The sequence below is a fragment of the Sminthopsis crassicaudata genome, chromosome 3 (assembly GCF_048593235.1).
Source record: "Sminthopsis crassicaudata isolate SCR6 chromosome 3, ASM4859323v1, whole genome shotgun sequence".
Lineage (NCBI taxonomy): Eukaryota > Metazoa > Chordata > Mammalia > Dasyuromorphia > Dasyuridae > Sminthopsis > Sminthopsis crassicaudata.
This window is the reverse complement of record NC_133619.1, coordinates 646,460,240-646,479,751: the sequence shown is the minus strand read 5'-3', so window position 1 is coordinate 646,479,751 and position 19,512 is coordinate 646,460,240. Positions and strand designations below refer to the sequence as shown.

Below are 19,512 nucleotides of genomic sequence, written 5' to 3'. Positions count from 1 at the left end.
GAAAAGCCTCCGATCCAGATCTCAGTGGAAAAGTCTCTCTGACCCAGAAGCATGAGTAACAAGGAAACTTTGTTAAACTTTTGTTAAATTTTGTTTAACTTTGTTAAAGAGCTAAAGTAGAATTTCAGTGAAATGGGGCAAATGCCTTCTGTTCAAGGAAAATGTTTAGAGAGCATTATCAAGGTTATGAAAAGCCAAGGATTGATTATAATTTTGGAGGAGATTACTGAACTTTTAAAAACTGTGCAGGTCATATGTCCTTGTTTTTCTCTGGAAAAAGAATTGGATCTAGATGAATGGGAATTAGTAGGAGAGCAATTAGGTGAACACTACAATTCCAAACCAAACTCAGTTTCCAAAGATACACTTCATACCTATAATTTAATCCAAGTGGCTTTAAAAATTGTTATTCTAAAGGAAAGGAAGAAGGAGCAAAATGGGGAGGTGTCAACTAAAGTAGGTGAAAAGGATGAATCAAATAACAATGAAGTTAAGTACAATTCTGAGCAACAGGAGCATTTTCCATCTCCTCCCTCAACTAACCCTTCACGGGTGGAGCAAGGGGAAGAGGCAGAAGTACAAACAAAATCGACTATTAAGCAGCCTATGACAAAATTAGAAAAAGCATTGGTTAAAGCTAAGAGAGAAGGACAGGATATAAGTGATTTTATACATGCATATCCTGTGATTGAAGGGATTGATTCTGTAGGTCAAAAAGGAGATATACCTTTAGATTTGAATAAAATTAAAGATTTGAAAAAAAGGTTGTACCCTTTATGGGGCTACATCAGCTTATGTTAAAATGTTACTAGATGGTTTGTCTTATGAAGTCCTAACCCCGAATGATTGGAAATCCATAGCAAGGACATGTCTAGAACCTGGACAAAACTTATTGTGGCTTGTGGAATTTCAAGAATTATGTAAGATCCAAGTTAGATGCAATATAGAAACAGGAGTTGACACACAATTCATTTTTGAGCAATTAGCTGACGAAGGTCAATATGGAGAGAATTCAGAACAGATTAATTATCCCATAACAGTGTATGAACAAATTTCTAAGGCTGCAATAAAAGCTTGGGGTTCCCTCCCTGGACAGAAAGATCAGGGAGAGGCTTTCACTAAAATAGAGCAAGGTTCCAATGAACCTTTTGCGGATTTTGTGGGAGGTTTGAAAACTGCTGTCAAAAGAACTATTGGAGAAAATGCAGCAACAGAAATAAGGACCAGATATCTGGCTAAGGAAAATGCCAATGAGATTTGCAAAATAATTATATGGGAATTAGACAAAGATGCTCCTTTAGAGGAGATCATAAGACGATGTGCTACAGTGGGAACAATGATGAACATGGAAAGACAGGGTCCCTCCTGGCAAGGGATTTCTAGAGAAATTTGTCGATGTTTCCAATATGGAAAAATTGGACATCTAAGAGCTCAATGTAGATATGGAGATAGAGTGAGAAAACAGGGTGAGAGAAGACCAAAAACTCCATGTCCAAAATATCACAAAGGCTTTCACTGGGCCTCAATTCAGATTGACCCAGGAAAATGAGAAGTGGGACCCAGCTCCAAGATATCATTCAAAGAATAGGTTTGCATGATTGCAACTGAGTTTACACCCAAAGAGCCTTTAGAAGGTCAGAACTCTGATGTGATCTATCAGCTGAAAACCAATCACATGGAAGAAAGGGATTACCTGATCAGTCAGCCAAAAGGCAATCAGTTTGCAAAAATGGATTACACTTGGGGAGAATACAGGCCTTAAACCAACAGAGTTGTGTCCAGTGCAAACAACTCCAATGTAATTGCCAGATGATGAGAAGAGATTTAGAAAGTGGTAAACAAAAGGGAATTAGATAGGTTAACTGCCTGGGAGAAAGGGTTAGTTTGTATTTTAACAGACAGAAGGAAACAGATGAAGAAGGAAACAGATGGGTGGCAACAAGCACCTGGAGAGAGACAGAAAAAGAGAAAGACCTCGAAACAAAGGAGAAAAATCTAAGAAACATCTGACACTGTAAGAGCATGGCTAATAAGAAGATTGTTAAAGAACTTTAAAACCAGCAGGAATCATTGGATTTCCTAACACAAGATGAGACTAATCGACAATGGACTTATGGACATTTCTAAATTCTCAATTTACATACTTGTAGCATGTATTATGTTACTATATTATTATGTTACTATGTGTTTATGTAATTTATGTAATTATGTGTAATACCTCCCATATTGATGGATTTATCTTTCAAGGTCATGACTACCCTATGTTCTAAATCAAAAGAAAGGGGCAGATCTTACGTTCTTACTGAGTGCTAAGTTGGTACTTAACAATTCTCTAGTTCCCACCTTTGGTTCCTGCCTTTAAGGGGAGTTTACTCCTTTGAACTTCTGAGGAGGAGTTTACATATAAAAAGGAGTTTACACAACCTTTAAAAGGAGCAAATTAATTGGTTGAAGTAATTTTCCCACAAGCCCTTGAGTTCTTACATGCCCATTCTCTGGGAGAATAAAAGAAGACAACATTGAGCAAGGAGTGAGTCTACTCTGGGATTTAGTTGAGACAACACAACATTACACCCCACCTTCGTACAGACCCAAGAGGCAGGAGGGATTTAAGGTCCCAGATGGGATGAGTGTGTGTAGAACCTCAATGTCCCCTGAGTCAGAAATCTCCCTACCAGTGATACTTGGTCCTCCCAGCATCCCTTCTCCCCAACAGACATATTACCTAGAAAATAAACTGACTGAGGGATCCAGTAAGGAGGTAAGGGCTCTGAGATGGAGCTCCCAGGGAAAGACTGAGGAAATCTATGGCTGGGAGACAATCTAGTCTGGGATTCAGCTCATAGGACCTATGGTAGGGGAAGTGGCAGGGAGCTAGGAAGCCTGGATAAAAAGGAAGAAATTTAATTATCCAAAGTGATTCAGGTGGGTAATTGAATCAGGAAAAACAGAATGGCTGAGTCCTGAAACCTAAGCAGAAGATGGGGAAAGAGTCTCAAGACTCTTGGGTAGATTTTAGGCTTAGAATCATGAAAGAGAATGTGCAGTGAGCCACATGCCTGGGAAGGAGTGGGTCCAGAGAAATTGGCTCAGGAAACAGCTTCAGTTCTTACAACCAAGGAGGGTTCCTGGAAGTAGAAGGCAGAGCCTGTGGAACCTCATAAGAAATCATGTCTGAAGGCTCACAATCAATTCATCAAACAGGAGCTGGAGGCAGAGCTAGGACACCCGGGTCCAGGAGAGGAGGCTGAAAGTGGGACTTCTGGCTTCTTGTGAGGAACGCCTGTGTTTGGGCAAACATGCCCAATGGTAAGCTTGAGGAAGAGGGCAACACTGGATATCTGTGAAAGTGTTTGGGAACTTGAAAAAGAGGTAGGGGCCAAGAATTTATTAAGTAGCCAGACATAGAAGGGAATTGTTTTGACAGATGGAGAGGACACTGGTCATCAAAGCAGATAAGAAATATGAACACTTATGCAAGGGCAGCCAACAGAAGCCAGGACTTGTGAGAAGCCCTGACTCAGACCTGAGACCTACCCCAGCAGGTAAGGTTTGCAGTAAGTAGAAAATGGCAGATGCAAGAGAATGCCCAGAGATCTCAGTCCCAAGCCTTCCCGCTTCCCCTTAATCTATTCCAGGAATGTCCTCTCAGGCTCAAAAGTCCCAAGTAGCCTACCCCCTGAAGCCAGGTGGATGGGACCTCACCCCCAACATCATCTAGGGTGATTACCTCTGAATGTTGCCTGCCTCCCTTCCCCCAGGCCTGCCCAGCATCCCATGGCCAATGACCATTGAAAAGGCTCTTCTTCAGCCCTAGACTCTTCCCACAATTCCACACTCCACCTTAGGAGTCTTATTTCACCTGGCCACTTACCCACCAGGCTGCTCATCTTATCTCTCATGAGCACCCCCTACCTCATGATTCCATCACCTGAAGTTTGTTGGAGGAAGGATTCAGGACTTTTATCTTGCCACTGGCCTTGGCAGAGCACTGCCTCCCTTGCATTCCATTCAAACACAAATCAAGACATCTCCCTTTTATCTGTGGTCCTCTTCTAGAATAAAACATCATCTGAACAGAACCAGCTACACCCAGGGAAAGAACACTGGGAAGTGAGTGTGGACTGCTCCAATTTTTGTTTTTCTTCTTAGGCTATTTTTACCTTTCTGGATCTGATTTTTTCTTGTGCAACAAGAGGACAGTTTTAAATATGTACACATATATTTTATTTAAAATATGCTTAATATGTTTAACATGTATGAGAGTGCCTGCCATCCTGGGGAGGGGGTGGAGGGAAGGAAGGGAAAAGTTGGGACAGAAGTGATTGCAAGGGTTAATGTTGCAAAATTACCAATGCATATGTTCTGTCAATAAAAAGCTATAATAAAAAAAGAACAAAACATCATCAACAGATTAAAAAAATGAAAACTTTCTAGGCTTTCCACAGTGAAAACACACTGATTTTAATGTTATTCAATTTCATATTATATTTGTAATGAATATTTTATATTATATTCATAATGAATATACTAATAATTTAGATTTCTCAGAGCTGCCTTTTCTGGGTTAAGAGGCAGGACTCACAATGCAAAGTAAAATTATCAATCACTCTGATAATGCATATTCTTTTTTTAAAATTAATTTTATAATTATACATTTTTTTGGACAGTATATATGCACGAGTAATTTTTTTTTTATAACATTATCCCTTGTATTCATTTTTCCAGATTTTCCCCTCCCTCCCTCTACTCTCTCCCCTAGATGACAGGCAATCTCATACATTTTACATGTGTTACAGTATAACCTAGATATAATATATGTGTGTAAATACCATTTTCTTGTTGCACATTAAGTATTAGATTCCGAAGGTATAAGTAACCTGGGTAGATAGACAGCAGTGCTAACAGTTTACATTCACTTCCCAGTGTTCCTTCTCTGGGTGTAGTTGTTTCTGCCCATCATTGATCAACTGGAAGTGAGTTGGATCTTCTTTATGTTGAAGATTTCCACTTCCATCAGAATACATCTTCATACAGTATTGTTGTTGAAATGTATAGTGATGTTCTGGTTCTGCTCAGATAATGCATATTCTTGTGCTATACTGTACTTATGTACAATCAGTGAATTGACTGGAAAACTACAGAAAACTGTTCTTATCACAGAACTCTGTGCTTTGGAGAGGGAATGATCACAACCCTCAAGAATCAAAACAATCCAAGAAGTTGTAGTCTTCCATGGGAAACCAATCTAACTTGGGGATTGATTGTATCTTAACTGACTTTCCCCTACCCTTCCCACTTAGGATTTGTTTATAAAACCTCTGCCTATTCTGCAACAAGTGGAGATCTCCTGCCCAGGAGAACTTCCAATTTGCAAAGTGCATTCCTCACTGGGAAAGTGGTAACTTAAAAAGGTAATTTGTAAAACCTGCCTCTAGTCCAGCTGCCCACACATTGCATTTATGAGGCTTTTCAATAGGAAAAACTTTCTATCTAATAAGATTTGCATTCCAACCAAAGACATTCTGATACTGATTGAATATGTATGTTTTTATTGCTTTGTATATTATAGCAATTATTATGGCTATTATCTTAACATTTTTGAACAATTCTTACAGAAAATTCCACATAGAAGTTTCTTAATTATTACTTTGGGTTTTATAATTTTATAATTACTAATTAATCTGTCTACCTCAGTTTCTATATTTTAAGGAATGAGGAAAATAAGAAACCTAAGCTGTAAGGCTAAATCAGTCCAACATAAATGCCTCCTTTCTGTCAGATGCTGAATGATAGGGATTTTCAAAAAAGGTAAGTAATAATCTCTGCCTACAACAAGTGCACAAAATAATGGGAGAAACAACAAGCTAAGAAATAACTTGCAAAGAAGCCAAAGGCAAAATAAATGGGATATCATTTAAAAGAAGAAAACACTGGAAGCAAGAGAGCTTATGGATGAAGTGAACTGTGAAAGCTGTCTCACAAGATGGAGACAGTGCTCTAAAAATTGAGACATGGTTGGTTACATCCCAAGCCCAAGTTTCTTTCTCCAGAGATCACCAGTTTTACAAAGAATGGGATCATATTACCCTTTTATTGTGGGACTAAGTTAGGGCTATCTTGGCATTAAAACTCCCATATAACATAATTTAATAATCCTAGAGATGTGATTGGGTTAGAAGTTTCTCCTCATTTTGTACTTAGAATTCGAGCACATTTCTGCTGACTAAACAGGGCAAAGGTCCAACCTATAGGGAGTGTTACCCCAGCCCCTTATGTAATCATTGTCTGCTGACTGTCTCTTACCTCTCTGTACTGCCAGACCACCCTAGGTGTTTGGGGAGATGCTCAAATCTCCCAAGCTCTGGCAAATTAAAACTCCTTTATTTTCTACCTTAAGATGACTTTGATTTGTTGAAGTTGAAGGTCTTCTGCCCCACACAGTTAAAGGTTTCCTATAGAAAGAAAGAATGAAGATAACTTGGAGACACAAATTAGGGAGAGCACATAGCCAGAGAATAGCCAGAGAAATTTCTTGAAGGCTAGAGTTACAGTATCATCTTCCTAAAATAGCAAGGAAGCCATTGTCATGAGATCCCAAAGAACTAAGGTGTAAGAACCCTGCCCATAATCAGTGAGGAATAGAAAACATTCACATTTGCAGGTTGGTAGAAAATCCCTGCTGTTTACTAAGTCCAGGAAAATTGGATCTTCAGGAAAAACACCTTGTTGGCTGAATGAAGGATGCATTGGAGTCATGCAGTCTGCAATCAGGCCAACCCACAAGTAGGCTGTTGCTATACTCTAAGGGTGAGGTGATAAGGATCTACAGCAAGAAGGTTGAAACATCAGTGGAGAGAAGATGGAAGGCAGAGATGTTGCAGGGTTGACATGATGTAAGTGGGGGTAAAAAACAGGATTCATGGAGGACATCTTGGTTGTGAGCCTGAAGGACTGAGAGAGTAATAGGGCCCTTATCAGGAAGAAACAAAGAAAAGAAAGTGAGTTCAGGCTTACATGAAAATTGTAACTAGAGAACAAGTTCAATATGTCTAAAAGACTGAAGTTGATTGACCTCATTTTTTTTATATTAAATAGTATTTATTTCCCAATTATTGTAAAAGCAATTTTTAACACTTTAAAAAAAATTTTATTCAGTTACAAATTCTCTCCCTCCCCTTTTCACTTCCTCTCACCTTAAGGTGATAAGCAATTTACAGACCTTGTGTGTGACTTAGTTGAGAACTGTGGCTGAGGTTGAGCTCTTGGACAGAATTCAGAACAAAACAGTCAGGAGGAACTGAGGCTTAAGGCACAATTACACAGAACTCAGAATTCAAACTTCATTATAATAATGATTAGTATATAAAATAAAATAAAACCAAATTAAAATTCAGGATGAGTAAGCAAAGCAAAAAGAACCTGACAATAGCTACTTTGGTGTGAAAGATCTGGGTTAATATTCAGAAGAATATTGTGAGGTTAAAAAAAAGCCACTTTGTCCCAAAGAGTAACATCAAAAGTATACAAGACCAAAAAGAACACTTAGAAGAATATGAAAAGGAATTCAAAAATCAAATAAGAGTTCAGGTAAATATTGGGGAATGAGGGGTAGGGAAATGAAAGCAATCCAAAAAATTATGAAAAGAAAGTTAATCAATTGGAAAAATAGTTTTTAAAAAGTCCTTGAAAAGTAAAATTAAACAAGAGGAATCTAGTAACATTATAAGACACCCCCCAAAAAAATTAAACTTGAAAAAATAGAAGACATATAGTTGATTAGCTGATAGTTTTTTCTAATATTGAACCAGCCCTGTACTCCTAGTATAAATCCTTCTTGGTCATAGTGCATTAACCTGGGGATGACTTTCTGTAATCTCATTGTTAATATTTTATTTAAGATTTTTGCATCAATATTCATTAGAGAAATTGGTCTAAGATTTTCTTTTTCTTTTTTCACCCTACCTGGTTTAACTATCAGCCACATATCTGCTTCATAAAAGGAATTTGTTAGGAGTCCTTCTTTCCCTAATTTTTCAAAAAATTCATATAGTATTAGAATTAATTGTTTTGGATGTTTGGTAGAAATCATATGCAAATCCATCTGGCCCTGGAGATTTTTTTCTTAGGGAGTTGTTGTAGTTCCCTTTCTAAAATGGGACTGTTTAAATAATTTATTTCCTCTTCTGTTAACCTGGGCAATCTATAATTTTGTAGATATTATTCTATTACATTTAGGTTATCAAATTTGTTGGCAACTGGAGAATGACTGAATAAATTATGATATACGAATGTTATGGAATATTATTGTTTGGTAATATGAACTGATATTAAATGAAATGAGCAGAACAAGGAGATCATTATACATGGCAACAAGAAGATTATATGATCACCAGTTTTGATGGATGCAGCTCTATTCAACAATGAGATGATTCAAACCAATTCCAATTTTTATTGAAGGGAGCCATCTACACCCAGACAGAGGACTGCTGGAATTGAGTGTGGACAACAATACCTTCCCTCTTTCTGTTGATGTTTGCTTGCATTTTGCTTTTGTCCTCAAATATTATTTTCCTTTCTACACTCAAATTTTTTTCTTGTGCAGCAAGATAACTGCATAAATGTATATATAGATATTGGATTTAACATATATTTTGACATATTTAACAATGTATTAGACTACCTACCATCTAGGGGAGGGGTCAGGGAAAGGAGGGAAAAACTTTGAAAAGAAAGTTTTACAGGGGTCACTGTTGAAAAATTACCAATGCATATGTTTTGGAAATAAAAAGCTTTAATAATTTTTTAAAATAGAAAATATGACACATCTCATTAGAAAAACTGGAGAACAGATCAAGAAGAGACAAGAATCGTGAGACTACCTAAAAGCTATTATTTTAAAAAGAATCTGGATATATTATTTCAAGAAATTATGAAAGAACATTGCTCTGAAGTTCTAGAACAACAGGGTACAGGAGGAAATAAAAAATCTACTATTCACCAAATGGAAGAGATCAGTGGAGGAAAACTTACCAGAATAGCCTAACAAAGCTTCAAAATTCCCAGATTAAGGTGTAAAGAGGTGAAACTCTGAATAGGTGCACTGGAATCAGACAACTAAGCACTTAAGGCTAATTTCCTATTGGCCAATAACTCTATTAGCATGTTTGGAAAAATGGCCCTTCTCACTATTCTGTGCTGGCTCAATCTTTTGGTGTATACAGATAATCCTGGGAGGCTTTAGAGGGTGGAATGAGACAAGTCAGACTCACTTTGCAGGAGGTCCAGGAGAAGGAAGGTTGGTGGAGAGCTTGTGGCAGTTTCTTCCATCTCCTTTACTTCTCCTCCTGAAGACCAAGGCCTTTTGTTGATCCTGACTCTGGCTGTCCCTGAGGCCTCCAGGAAGCTATCCCGGACTTTAAATTTAGTAGAAAATATTGCAATCTAACCAGAAAGCAAGACAGAATAAAATATTGCAGAAATAGGACTTCACAAAACCCAGCAGTTTCTACTCTGAAAGACCATAGGTTTGGTTATATTAAATTTCACAGAACAAAAGAACTGCAGTTGCATCCACAATAATCTACACAGAAAGCTCAATATAATCTGGAATAATGGGGGGGAAATGAACTTTTGATAAACTGAAAAGCTTTCAAGTATTTGTAACAAAAAGCAAAATTTAATACAAAAGAGACAGAAAAAAAGGAAAACCTTAAAGACTAATTCTAAGGCATTTCTTAAGGCCAACTAGTTACTTATATATGTGAAAATGTTATCAGTATAACTTCAGGTAGTTTGAAAGATTGGGGCTGAGTTATGTATGATGGGGTAAGGAAAAGGTAAACTTGGCAAGAGGAAGAAATAATACTGAAAAAGCAGGTACAGAAGAGGGTGGGGAGCTGTTAATATAATTTTACTCTCTGAATTTCCCAGGAAAACAATGTATATATTCAAAGGGATGTAGAAGCCTTCTGAATATATAGAGGTGAGGAAACTGTGGGGTAGAGTGAGGGAGGGACTTTTAGTTGGATGGAATGGGAGAGAGAGAGTGGGAGAGAAGATGGAGTGACAGGGATAGGGTAAAATCTGGCTTCAGAAACAGAAAGGTGAGTAAATATAAGATGGAATCAGTCATTTGGATGGGACATTTAAAGTGGCTCTTTGTGATAGCAAACACCTGGAAATTGCAGTGATCCCCCCTTCATTCCATATTTATTTTAAATTTAAAATTCCATTATTAGAAATTAGAGAGAGTTGGTCTTGCAGTACTAAGAATTGTGAGACTGGACTCAAGAAAGGTTGATTTCAAATCCATCCTCATACTCTTACCATCTGTGTGTCCCAGGGAACATTACTTCATAGATGTGTGCCTCAGTTTCCCCAATTATTTTTTTTTCCTAAGACTAGGGTTAAGTAACTTGCCCAGGGTCACACAGCTAGGAAGTGTTAAGTGTCTGAGACCAGATTTGAACTCGGGTCCTACTGAATTCAAGGCTGGTGCTCTATCCACTGCGCCACCTAGCTGCCCCCCTAGTTTCCCCAATTATTAATAGGGAAAATGATAGGACCAAAGTCACAGATATCTTGTGGGGCTCAAATGAGAAAAGATGTATATATTTAGTACAGTATCTGCCACATAGTATGTATAGATTATCCCTTTCCTTTCTTTTCCACTAACTGCGATGGAATTTGAGGGAATAATGAAAGAAGTATAAGGATAAATTTCTGATATCAGGCAGCATTAAGAACAAGAAGGGCTAATTTATGCTTGATAACAAGAAGATCTTTCTAAAGTCTAGATCTGTCTCAAAAAGGAAGAGGTTGCCTTGACAAGTGGAGGGTTCCCTTAACTGTAAAATTTCAAAAAAAGGCTGCAGGGGCAGTTTTCAGAGACTTTGTGGACAAAATTCACATCTGGTTAGAAGTTACACTAGATGTCATGTCTCAGATTAGCTCCTATTAAGAAATTCTTGGGACCTCTAGGTGGTGCAGTGGATAGAGCACCAGCCCTGAGGTCAGGAGGACCTGAGTTCAAATCTGGCTTCAGACACTTAATACTTCCTAGCTGTGTGACCCTGGGCAAGTCGCTTAACCCTAACTGCCTCAGAAAAAAAAAAAAAATTCTTTAATGCTGTATGGCTTTTTGAGCATTGCAGACACTAGACACTGACCAACATCTAACACTCTATACCTAGATAAAGTCAGAATGACTTCTTGATTCAGATATAGTGGATGACACTATAAACAAATTAGGAGAACAAGGGATAGTATGCCTCTCAGATCTGGGGAGAAGAAAGGTATTTATGGCCACAGAAGAACTAGAGCATAGCATCAAATACAAAATGAATAATTTTGATTACGTTGAATTAAAAAGATTCTGCACAAACAAAAGGGCTAGCAGAGCTGACCAGACATTATGCTGGGCTGTGGCTGTGGACAAGGAGGAATGAGCACTTGCTGGGAAAGTGCAGTGCTTTAGGGAGCAAAAACGTTTCCAGGACAGCAGTTGGGGAAGCCTACATGTGATTTAGGTGGAAACTGCTGCTGAAGTTGAGCTGCTGGACAGAATTCTGATCATAACAGTAAGGAGGAGCTGAGGGTTAAGGCAGCATTACCCAGAGCTCTGAAATTAAATTTGATTGTAATAATGATCATTGGTATAAGCTGCTAAAAATAAAATAAAACCTGTAACCTCTCTCTCTGAGGCTGATTGCCAGTGCCATACATACCAATTTTACACATGAAGACCAGTGCCAAACATTTTTTTCTTTAATGGTAATCTCAGCAGGGGTTAGCAGGAAGCAAGAGCAAGTGCATGTATGTCTCTGTGTCTTTCTGAGATTCTCTGAATCTCTCTACATCTCTGCCTCTCTCTACTTCTCTCTGAATCCTTCTTGTCTATAGACTCAAAGCTGGTTATTTACATTTACTCTCCTCTGGGATTACCCTGTGCCTAGCCCACTCACCACTTCGGAGGTGAATCCCCAGAAGAGAGACACCTGGAGTTAGTGCTACATCCTAAGAAACACCTGCAAGACACAGCCTCCTGCCTCAGAGGCCAAGCCCCTTCTGCCTCCTGGATCCACCCCACCAGCTGACATGGTATATATGGCAATTCCCAGAAGAAAAGTCCCTAACAAAAAACAAATGAAAATTCAGGATGAGTTAGGAAAGAAAAAGAACCTCATAAGAGCTACTTTAGTACAAAAGAAGATCACAGTTAATATCCAGCCAATAGTGAGGTTAAAAAACAAGCCATTTCTATCCCAAAGGGTAACATCAAAGGTACACAACAAGCCCAAAAGGAGTTCCTCCAAGAACATAAAAAGGAATTCAAAAATCAAATCAAGGAAATACTAGGAGGGGAACTGAAAGCAATCCAAGAAATTATGAAAAGAAAGTTAATCAATTTGAAAGAGGTAATAAAAAACGTTCTTGAAAAATAGAAGAGGAATGGAGTGACATTATGAGGCACCAAAAAAATAATTAACTAGAAAACATAGAAGAGAATCTGAAACATCTCATTAGAAAACTGGAGAACAGATCAAGGTGAAACAATATAAGAATTGTTGGACTACCTAAAAGTTATTATTTAAAGAACAATATGGATACAGTATTTCAAGAAATTATGGAAGAAAATTGCCCTGAAGTTCTAGAAGAAGAGGGTAAAGGAGGAAAAAAAAAAAATCTAATGTTTACCAAATGAAGAGATCACAGGAGAAAACCTTACAAGAATATCTTAGCAAAATTTCAAAATTCCCACGTTAAGAAATTCCTTCAATCCAACCAGAAAACAAGACAGACTTGGACACTGCAGAAATAGTCGGGATTTCCAAGCCATTCTCCAATTGATAAATGGTCAAAGGATATGAACAGACAATTCTCAGAGGAAGAAATTGAAACTATATCCACTCATATGAAAGTGTTCCAAATCACTATTGATCAGAGAAATGCAAATTAAGACAACTCTGAGATACCACTACACACCTGTCAGATTGGCTAAGATGACAGGAACAAATAATGATGAATGTTGGAGGGGATGTGGGAAAACTGGGACACTGATACATTGTTGGTGGAGTTGTGAAAGAATCCAGCCATTCTGGAGAGCAACTTGGAACTATGCCCAAAAAGTTATCAAACTGTGCATACCCTTTGGTCCAGCAGTGCTACTACTGGGCTTATATCCCAAAGAAATACTAAAGAAGGGAAAGGGACCTGTATGTGCCAAAATGTTTATGGTAGCTCTTTTTGTGGTGGCTAGAAACTGGAAGATGAATGGATGCTCATCAATTGGAGACTGGCTGAGTAAATTATGGTATATGAATGTTATGGAATGAATATTATTGCTCTGTAAGAAATCACCAGCAGGATGAATACAGAGAGGCTTGGAGAGACTTGCATGAACTGATGCTGAACAAAATGAGCAGAACCAGATCATTATACACTTCAACAATACTGTATGAGGATGTATTCTGATGGAAATGGATATCTTCGACAAAGATAAGATCCAATTCAGTTCCAGTAGATCAATGATGGATAGAATCAGCTACACCCAGAGAAGGAACACTGGGAAATGAGTGTAAATTTTTGCACTATTGTCTTTCTACCCAGGTTACTTATACCTTCGGAATCCAATTCTTCCGGTGCAACAAGAAATTTGGTTTTACACACATATGTTGTATTTAGGATATACTGTAACACATTAAATATGTATGGACTGCCTGTCATTTAGGGGAGGGGGTAGAGGGAGAGAGGGGAAAATTCAGAAAAGAAGTGAGTACAAGAGATAATGTTGTTAAAAAAAAAAATTACCCATGCATATGTAATGTCAATAAAAAGTTATTTAAAAAAAGAAGAAGAAATAGTCAGGATTTCACAAACCAGCAGCTTCAACTCTAAAAGATCATGGGTTTGGTTACATTAAATTTCAAAGAACAAAAGACCTGGACTTGCATCCTGAATAGTTTACCCAGAAATCTGGAATCTGGAATGAGGGGAAAATAGATATTTGACAAACTGAAAAACTTTCATGTCTTTGTAACAAAAGGAGCAGAACTGAATGGAAAATTTAATCTAAAAGATCCAGAAAAAAGGAAAACATTAAAGACCAATTCCAAGGCCCTCATTATTTACTTCTATAGGAGAAAATGTTATCAGTATAGCTCTAAGGGGGAGGGCGGGGAGAGCTGGTAACATTGTAACCTTCCTCTCAATTCATGAGGAAACATTGTATATACCTCGGGAAGGCTGTGGAAGCCTCGAGGTTATATAACAACACACCGGGGATGGAAGGAGGGCGCTGGATGGAGGCTCCAGAGGAAGCCTGAGATCTAGCCCGGGGAGGGAGGGGGCGGATGAGGGGAACTTTCAGGGCTTCAAAAGAGGGGGCAGGGAAGCAGGAGGAAAGGAGAGCCCAGGTCAGATCCGGGAGAGAAAGTCTGACCCAGCTCAGGGGAGGGAGATCAGGGAAACTGGAGGGCAGAAGGCTTGGGGGGGGGGAACACGGATCCCGGGAAAGCAGCGTGGCTGTGCCCGAGTCTTCCTAGGAGCTGGGGAGCGTGCCTAGGGCGATGGTAGAGCTTAGGCTTGGCGACTCTGGGGTCAGATCGGACAGCAGCCCAAGAGCCTGGGGATGGGGGGAGCCAGGCAGAGCCAGGCAGGAGTTTTGGGGCCCGCGTCCAGAGTGGGTCCTCAGGGCAGGCAGAACTCTGGAATCTATCAGGGGCCTAAGTGGGAAGGCAGAAGCACCGCGTTTCTAACCGGGATCCAGGAACAAGGAGGGACGCCCGGGTACTTACGGGCAAGGTCTGAAATTGGGGAAATGTGAATCTGTGATAAATCCGGGGACGGTAACGTCAGACGTTTGGGAAATTCTGGGGGTGGGGGAGGGGCTGGGGGCTGGGAAGGAAGGGCTTGTCCGATTACCGGGTCTAGTAGAGCAGCACTTTCGTGGTGAAGTTGAAGACATGATCCCCCATTCGCAAAGACAAAGGGAACTAGCAACAGCTCAGAGGTGGGCAGGGAGGGGGGTGTAGATATGCCGGGAGGTGGACGGACCTACCTGGGACCTGCCCCTGCACAGCTGCCTTGCAGGAGGCAGAGGGATCTCAAGTGCAGAAGTCCCAGTTTACCGCCAGCTCTCGGAGATTTCTCCCGGGCCCAAGAGTTATCACCTTAGCCAGCCCTGAGACTTCCCAAAATGAGCCGACTCCTTCTAGGACGCCCAAGAGCAGGAAGTCAGGCCCAGAGCTGCTTCCCCGCCCCAAACCCCGCCCCCATCACGTGAAATGTCTTGACCACGGGAGAGGCCCAACGTCTGCCCTGGTCTCCTCCCAGGCTTCCAAACTCCACCCCAAGGGCTCCCATTCCACCTGGATCCACCCACCAGGCTGTTCCGCTCGGAGATCTCCTCCCCCCAGGCTCCCTCCTTTTCTCACTCTCATTCACAGCTTTGGGGCTCATTCCTTCCTCTCTGGAGCTGAAAGAGTGGCTAGATCAATCCTGGGCAGCAGCCAATTTACCTTCCATTATTAATGCAGATTGGATCTGTTTTTTCCTAATCTAAATTAGAATGAGGGTTCACTTAAAGGCTTGTTGTCCCATCATAATAATAGGGATGTTTGAGCCTCTACATGTAGATCACAGAAAATTTGACATTGAGCTGATATGATCAGGAAGTATAGGGAAAAACATTTGGCATAACTGGATCAGAATGACTCCATTCTACTCTGAAGGCTGTATGTCCACAGAGTCAAGTGGTCAGAAGGATCAAGTGATTTTTCTATGGAGATAATTTAGAAATTCACTGATGTTTCACTGGCAATTTTTCTTCATGTTTTAAAATGAAAACCTTATTTATATTATTGTTGGGTTTTTTTTTGTTGTTGTTGTTTTTGAGGCTGGGGTTAAATGACTTGCCCAGGGTCACACAGCTAGGAAGTGTTAAGTGTCTGAGAATAGATTTGAACTCAGGTCCTCCAGAAGTAAGGACTGGTGCTCTATCCACTGCGCCACCTGACTGCCCCTATTTATATTATTGTTATGTTTCTAATCTTACATTGGGATTTGGGGAAACCACAGTATAAAAATGCAAATCTAAAAAGTCATTCTGAGAGTGTGATATTGATGAGATTTAGATTTTGGGATTCCCTTTCAGGGTACCAAATGATAAGGGCTAGATTTAGGGAACCAAGATGAGATGAAGGTTTCTGGTGGTCAAGGAGTTAAATAAGATCTAATTGCAGGTTTGGGGTTCAGGGAACCAAATGGAGAGGTTTGGCTCCCCTACACCCCTTAGGATTTGGCACAAGGGTAGGGAGTTTGAGGAACCCTCTTCTAGTGGCACAGAGACTCTCTGTAAAAGAATTTACAGAACCAAAAACCTAAACTGATAAAAGGTTATTATAGGGATTGGGAAGCAAGGTTAGAAATCCTGATGGAATATTATAGTTGTGTGATAGCACAGAGTCCCCTGTAAAAGGAATTTACAGGCCCGAAAACCTAGATTGATAAAAGGTTTATTGTAGGGATTTGGAAGTAAAGTTAAAAGTAGACAGATGCCAGAGCCAGAGATAGTGGCTGGGCAGGCAGGAACCCTTACATGGCCGGAAAGATACCATTGTAATGTGCTATTGTCTCCAGAAGCTGCCTATCGCTCTCTAGGGGGAGATCTGCTGTGTCAACTCAAATCTCTCGGACCCATTCTTCCGTTGTCTCTAGACAGTTGCCGTTAACTCTGGTCCAGAGAAGTGATTTCCCTTCCTGCAGAGAGCTGCCTCAAGTCTGGTCTAGAGCAGAGACTGCCTTTTTCCTCCAGAGCTGCCCTCTTTATCCTCCCAGAGAATGGGCGTGGGATAATGCAAGGGCTTCTGGGAAGAATTACTTCAACCAATGAACTTGCTCCTCCTAAGCATGTAAGCTTTTCTTCCCCAGGAAAGGCCGGAACTAGAGAATTGTCAAGTACCGACTTAGAACTTAGTAAGAATCTAATATCTCATTAGCACTTAGTAAAGACCTAACATACCAGGTTTTGGGGAAAGGGCTCCTGCAAAGAGAGAGCTCCAGTTTAGCTTTTATACCTAAAGGGGCTTGTGGGTGGTATCCCAAGTTGGCTCAGATCCACTTGGTCGGGGCTTGGGACAGGCCCAAAGACTAGGATTTGTAAATCAAAGGTCAGCCATGGGGGACGGTGGATTTCTTAAAGGGACCTCAACCCCCATCAGGCAGAGACCTACTTGGCATAGCATAGCATGGCATAGTTTAGCATGGCATAGCATGGCCTGTTTAGAACCTCTGCAAAGAGAGCAAAGTTTGGCTCTTTTATAATTGGAGTTTTGGCTACAAGCTGAAGTGGGCTCATGGGTGGAGTCCCAAGTTGGCTCAGATACTCTCTGGGTTTCAGCTTGAGCTGGAATTTGAATAGAATGAGTTTCTGGAATAGAGAGTTGGAATTCTTTTCCTAAGGACTAGAATCAGCCCCACTTGGATAACAGAATGAAACTTCTTGTTTTGTTCCCCTCCAGCAGGGTCCCTCACTGAGTCAGAGTTAAAGGAAATTTTCTCCTTCAAGGAGTTTTAGGTTGTATGGGTCCCTTCTTCATTATGATTACATATTTAGAAAATTAACTAGTATTTTCATCTGGCAGAGACAAGAGCTGAAATAGAAAAAAAAACCAGAACCTTTAGGAAGTTTGTAATATTTTCTTTAAAATGTAATTTTCTCTTGTTGAGGTTTTCTTGGGGTCTCTGGAGACAGCCTTCATTTCAATTCAGTAATCAGTACAAGTGCAGCCAGGAGTTAAAGTCCAAATCCTTTATTGTCTCTTTCCGAGTCTTGTCTCCTTTCTTGCAGCCCGGTTAACTTTCTTATAGTACAGATCCTTCATTATTTCCTTCCTGGGGATGGGCAGCTTCCTGGAGAGCCTTTCAGTCTGACCTTTTCCAAGAGTTTGAGCTGCCTTCTCTGGCTTCTGAATCTCCCCAACTGAATCTTGGCTGAGACTCCTAGCTTAGATATGGTCTCTTATCAAAAGTGTGAATCTTGTAGAACTATAGTAGGTACTAAGTACATGTACTGAACTAGAGAACTGTTAAACACCATGCCAAATTAAGTAACTATTGTCTCTATCGATTCCACTGACTTAGCACCTTGTTTCAAGTTCTGGCCCATAACAGAAGTTTTACATTAAGAGAGCTCTAAACCAGGAACAAGATAACAACAGGTAAGTGCTCAGCTTGAAGCAGTTTCCAAATACAGTACACAGGTTGCTGAAAAGGTAGATCTCAGAAAATTCCTTGCCTCATTGTCTGGATCACCTTCCCTGTGCCCCTCTGGGATCAGTGTGACCAGCACATCCTAAATAAGCAACAAATCTGGTCTGAAAGCTTCAAACAAACTAGTCTCTGTGATACACAAGGCAAAGTTCAAACATGGCAATCCCATTTTCCCAAAGCTTCTAAATTTATTTCAAGGAAAAAATGTCCACAAGTGTATAAGAAACACTGAAAGGTTCCTGTTAGGGTCAGACTGGCTCAGAGTGCTCTTCCAAGATTCTGAGGTTGGACTTTCCATCAACATCCAGAAATGAAGCATGTCCAAAGTGGGAGCTTTACAGGTGTCAAAAGGTTGTTCTAGGGGTAGGAGAAGATGCTAGACCCTAAACTGGGTATTAATCAAGAAATACATTCAACACAAGCAGCAACTGTGGGGTGCTGATCCTAGAGTGAGGTTTCAGATCCAGCCTCCGGTCCAGCCCAATGCCTGTGGCAGAAAACTACAGGACTTTCATACAAAAAAAGGACCCTGAAGTTCTCTCAGTCTGGACCAATGCAGTTTTCTAGCTGGCTTAAAGAGACTGAATGCATCAATATTTCTCTGAAACTCCACATGGGAGAAATCCAAAGAAGTACAAACACAAGTCAGGATTTTGAGATCTACTATGGGGAAGAGAAGAGGGAATGAGACATCTACAGAGCTCTAAAAGACAGAAGGAACCTAACAGGAAGCTTTTGTTGTTGTTTTGGTTTTTTTGGTATTTGTTTTTTTCTTTCTTCCTTTCTTTCTTTCTTTTTTTTTTTTTTTTTTAAATATCCTGGGAAATTTCAAAACTCATTACACCAAGAAAGAGCCATAAGAATATCCTGGACATTTCCTCCAGATATGGAGAGAACCAAGTCCTTAATCAGAAAGGAGCCTGGAAGAATAAGTAGACAATAAGTAATAGCACCACAAATGTTATGTTGGGGACACAGTAAACTTGGAAGAAGAGATTAATTCCAAACACACTAAGGTTGCTTATATATGGAAATACTGTCAGAATTCTTCAAGCTGTCATCATTACTGAGAAGTCTGAAAGAAAGGTGAGGGCCAACTTCTGTATGATGGAGTGATTCTAAAAAACAAAACTGGATAGAAAAGGGTAAAATGGAGCAATCACCTCATAAATTGGGGTGTGAAAGAAGGAACTGATACAGAGGGAGCAGGTGGGATGTGTTGGAAATGTTGGAACCTTG

At 40.0% G+C, this 19,512-nt stretch overlaps 2 protein-coding genes across 7 annotated transcripts in view; both read right to left on the bottom strand.

Annotated features, from left to right (window-relative positions):
- The window catches only part of LOC141564995 (uncharacterized), a 102,774-nt gene extending 87,681 nt beyond the window's left edge, over positions 1 to 15,093 (bottom strand). The window contains exon 1 of the mRNA XM_074307931.1: positions 15,062 to 15,093. The gene's annotated coding sequence lies outside the window, so the exon portion shown is untranslated. The remainder of the gene's footprint in view (positions 1 to 15,061) is intronic.
- Positions 1 to 19,512, bottom strand: part of LOC141564996 (uncharacterized) — a 218,839-nt gene that overhangs the window by 171,446 nt on the left and 27,881 nt on the right. The window contains exons 1-3 of one of the 6 annotated variants that reach the window (XM_074307934.1): positions 15,062 to 15,191; positions 9,273 to 9,444; positions 6,307 to 6,455 (exon numbers count right to left, since the gene is read on the bottom strand). The exons of 1 other annotated variant lie outside the window; for it this stretch is intronic. The gene's annotated coding sequence lies outside the window, so the exon portion shown is untranslated. Of the gene's footprint in view, positions 1 to 6,306; positions 6,456 to 9,272; positions 9,445 to 15,061; positions 15,198 to 19,512 lie in introns of those variants that run through there. 4 more of the 6 variants (XM_074307936.1, XM_074307937.1, XM_074307935.1 and 1 more) reach the window with 4 other exon arrangements.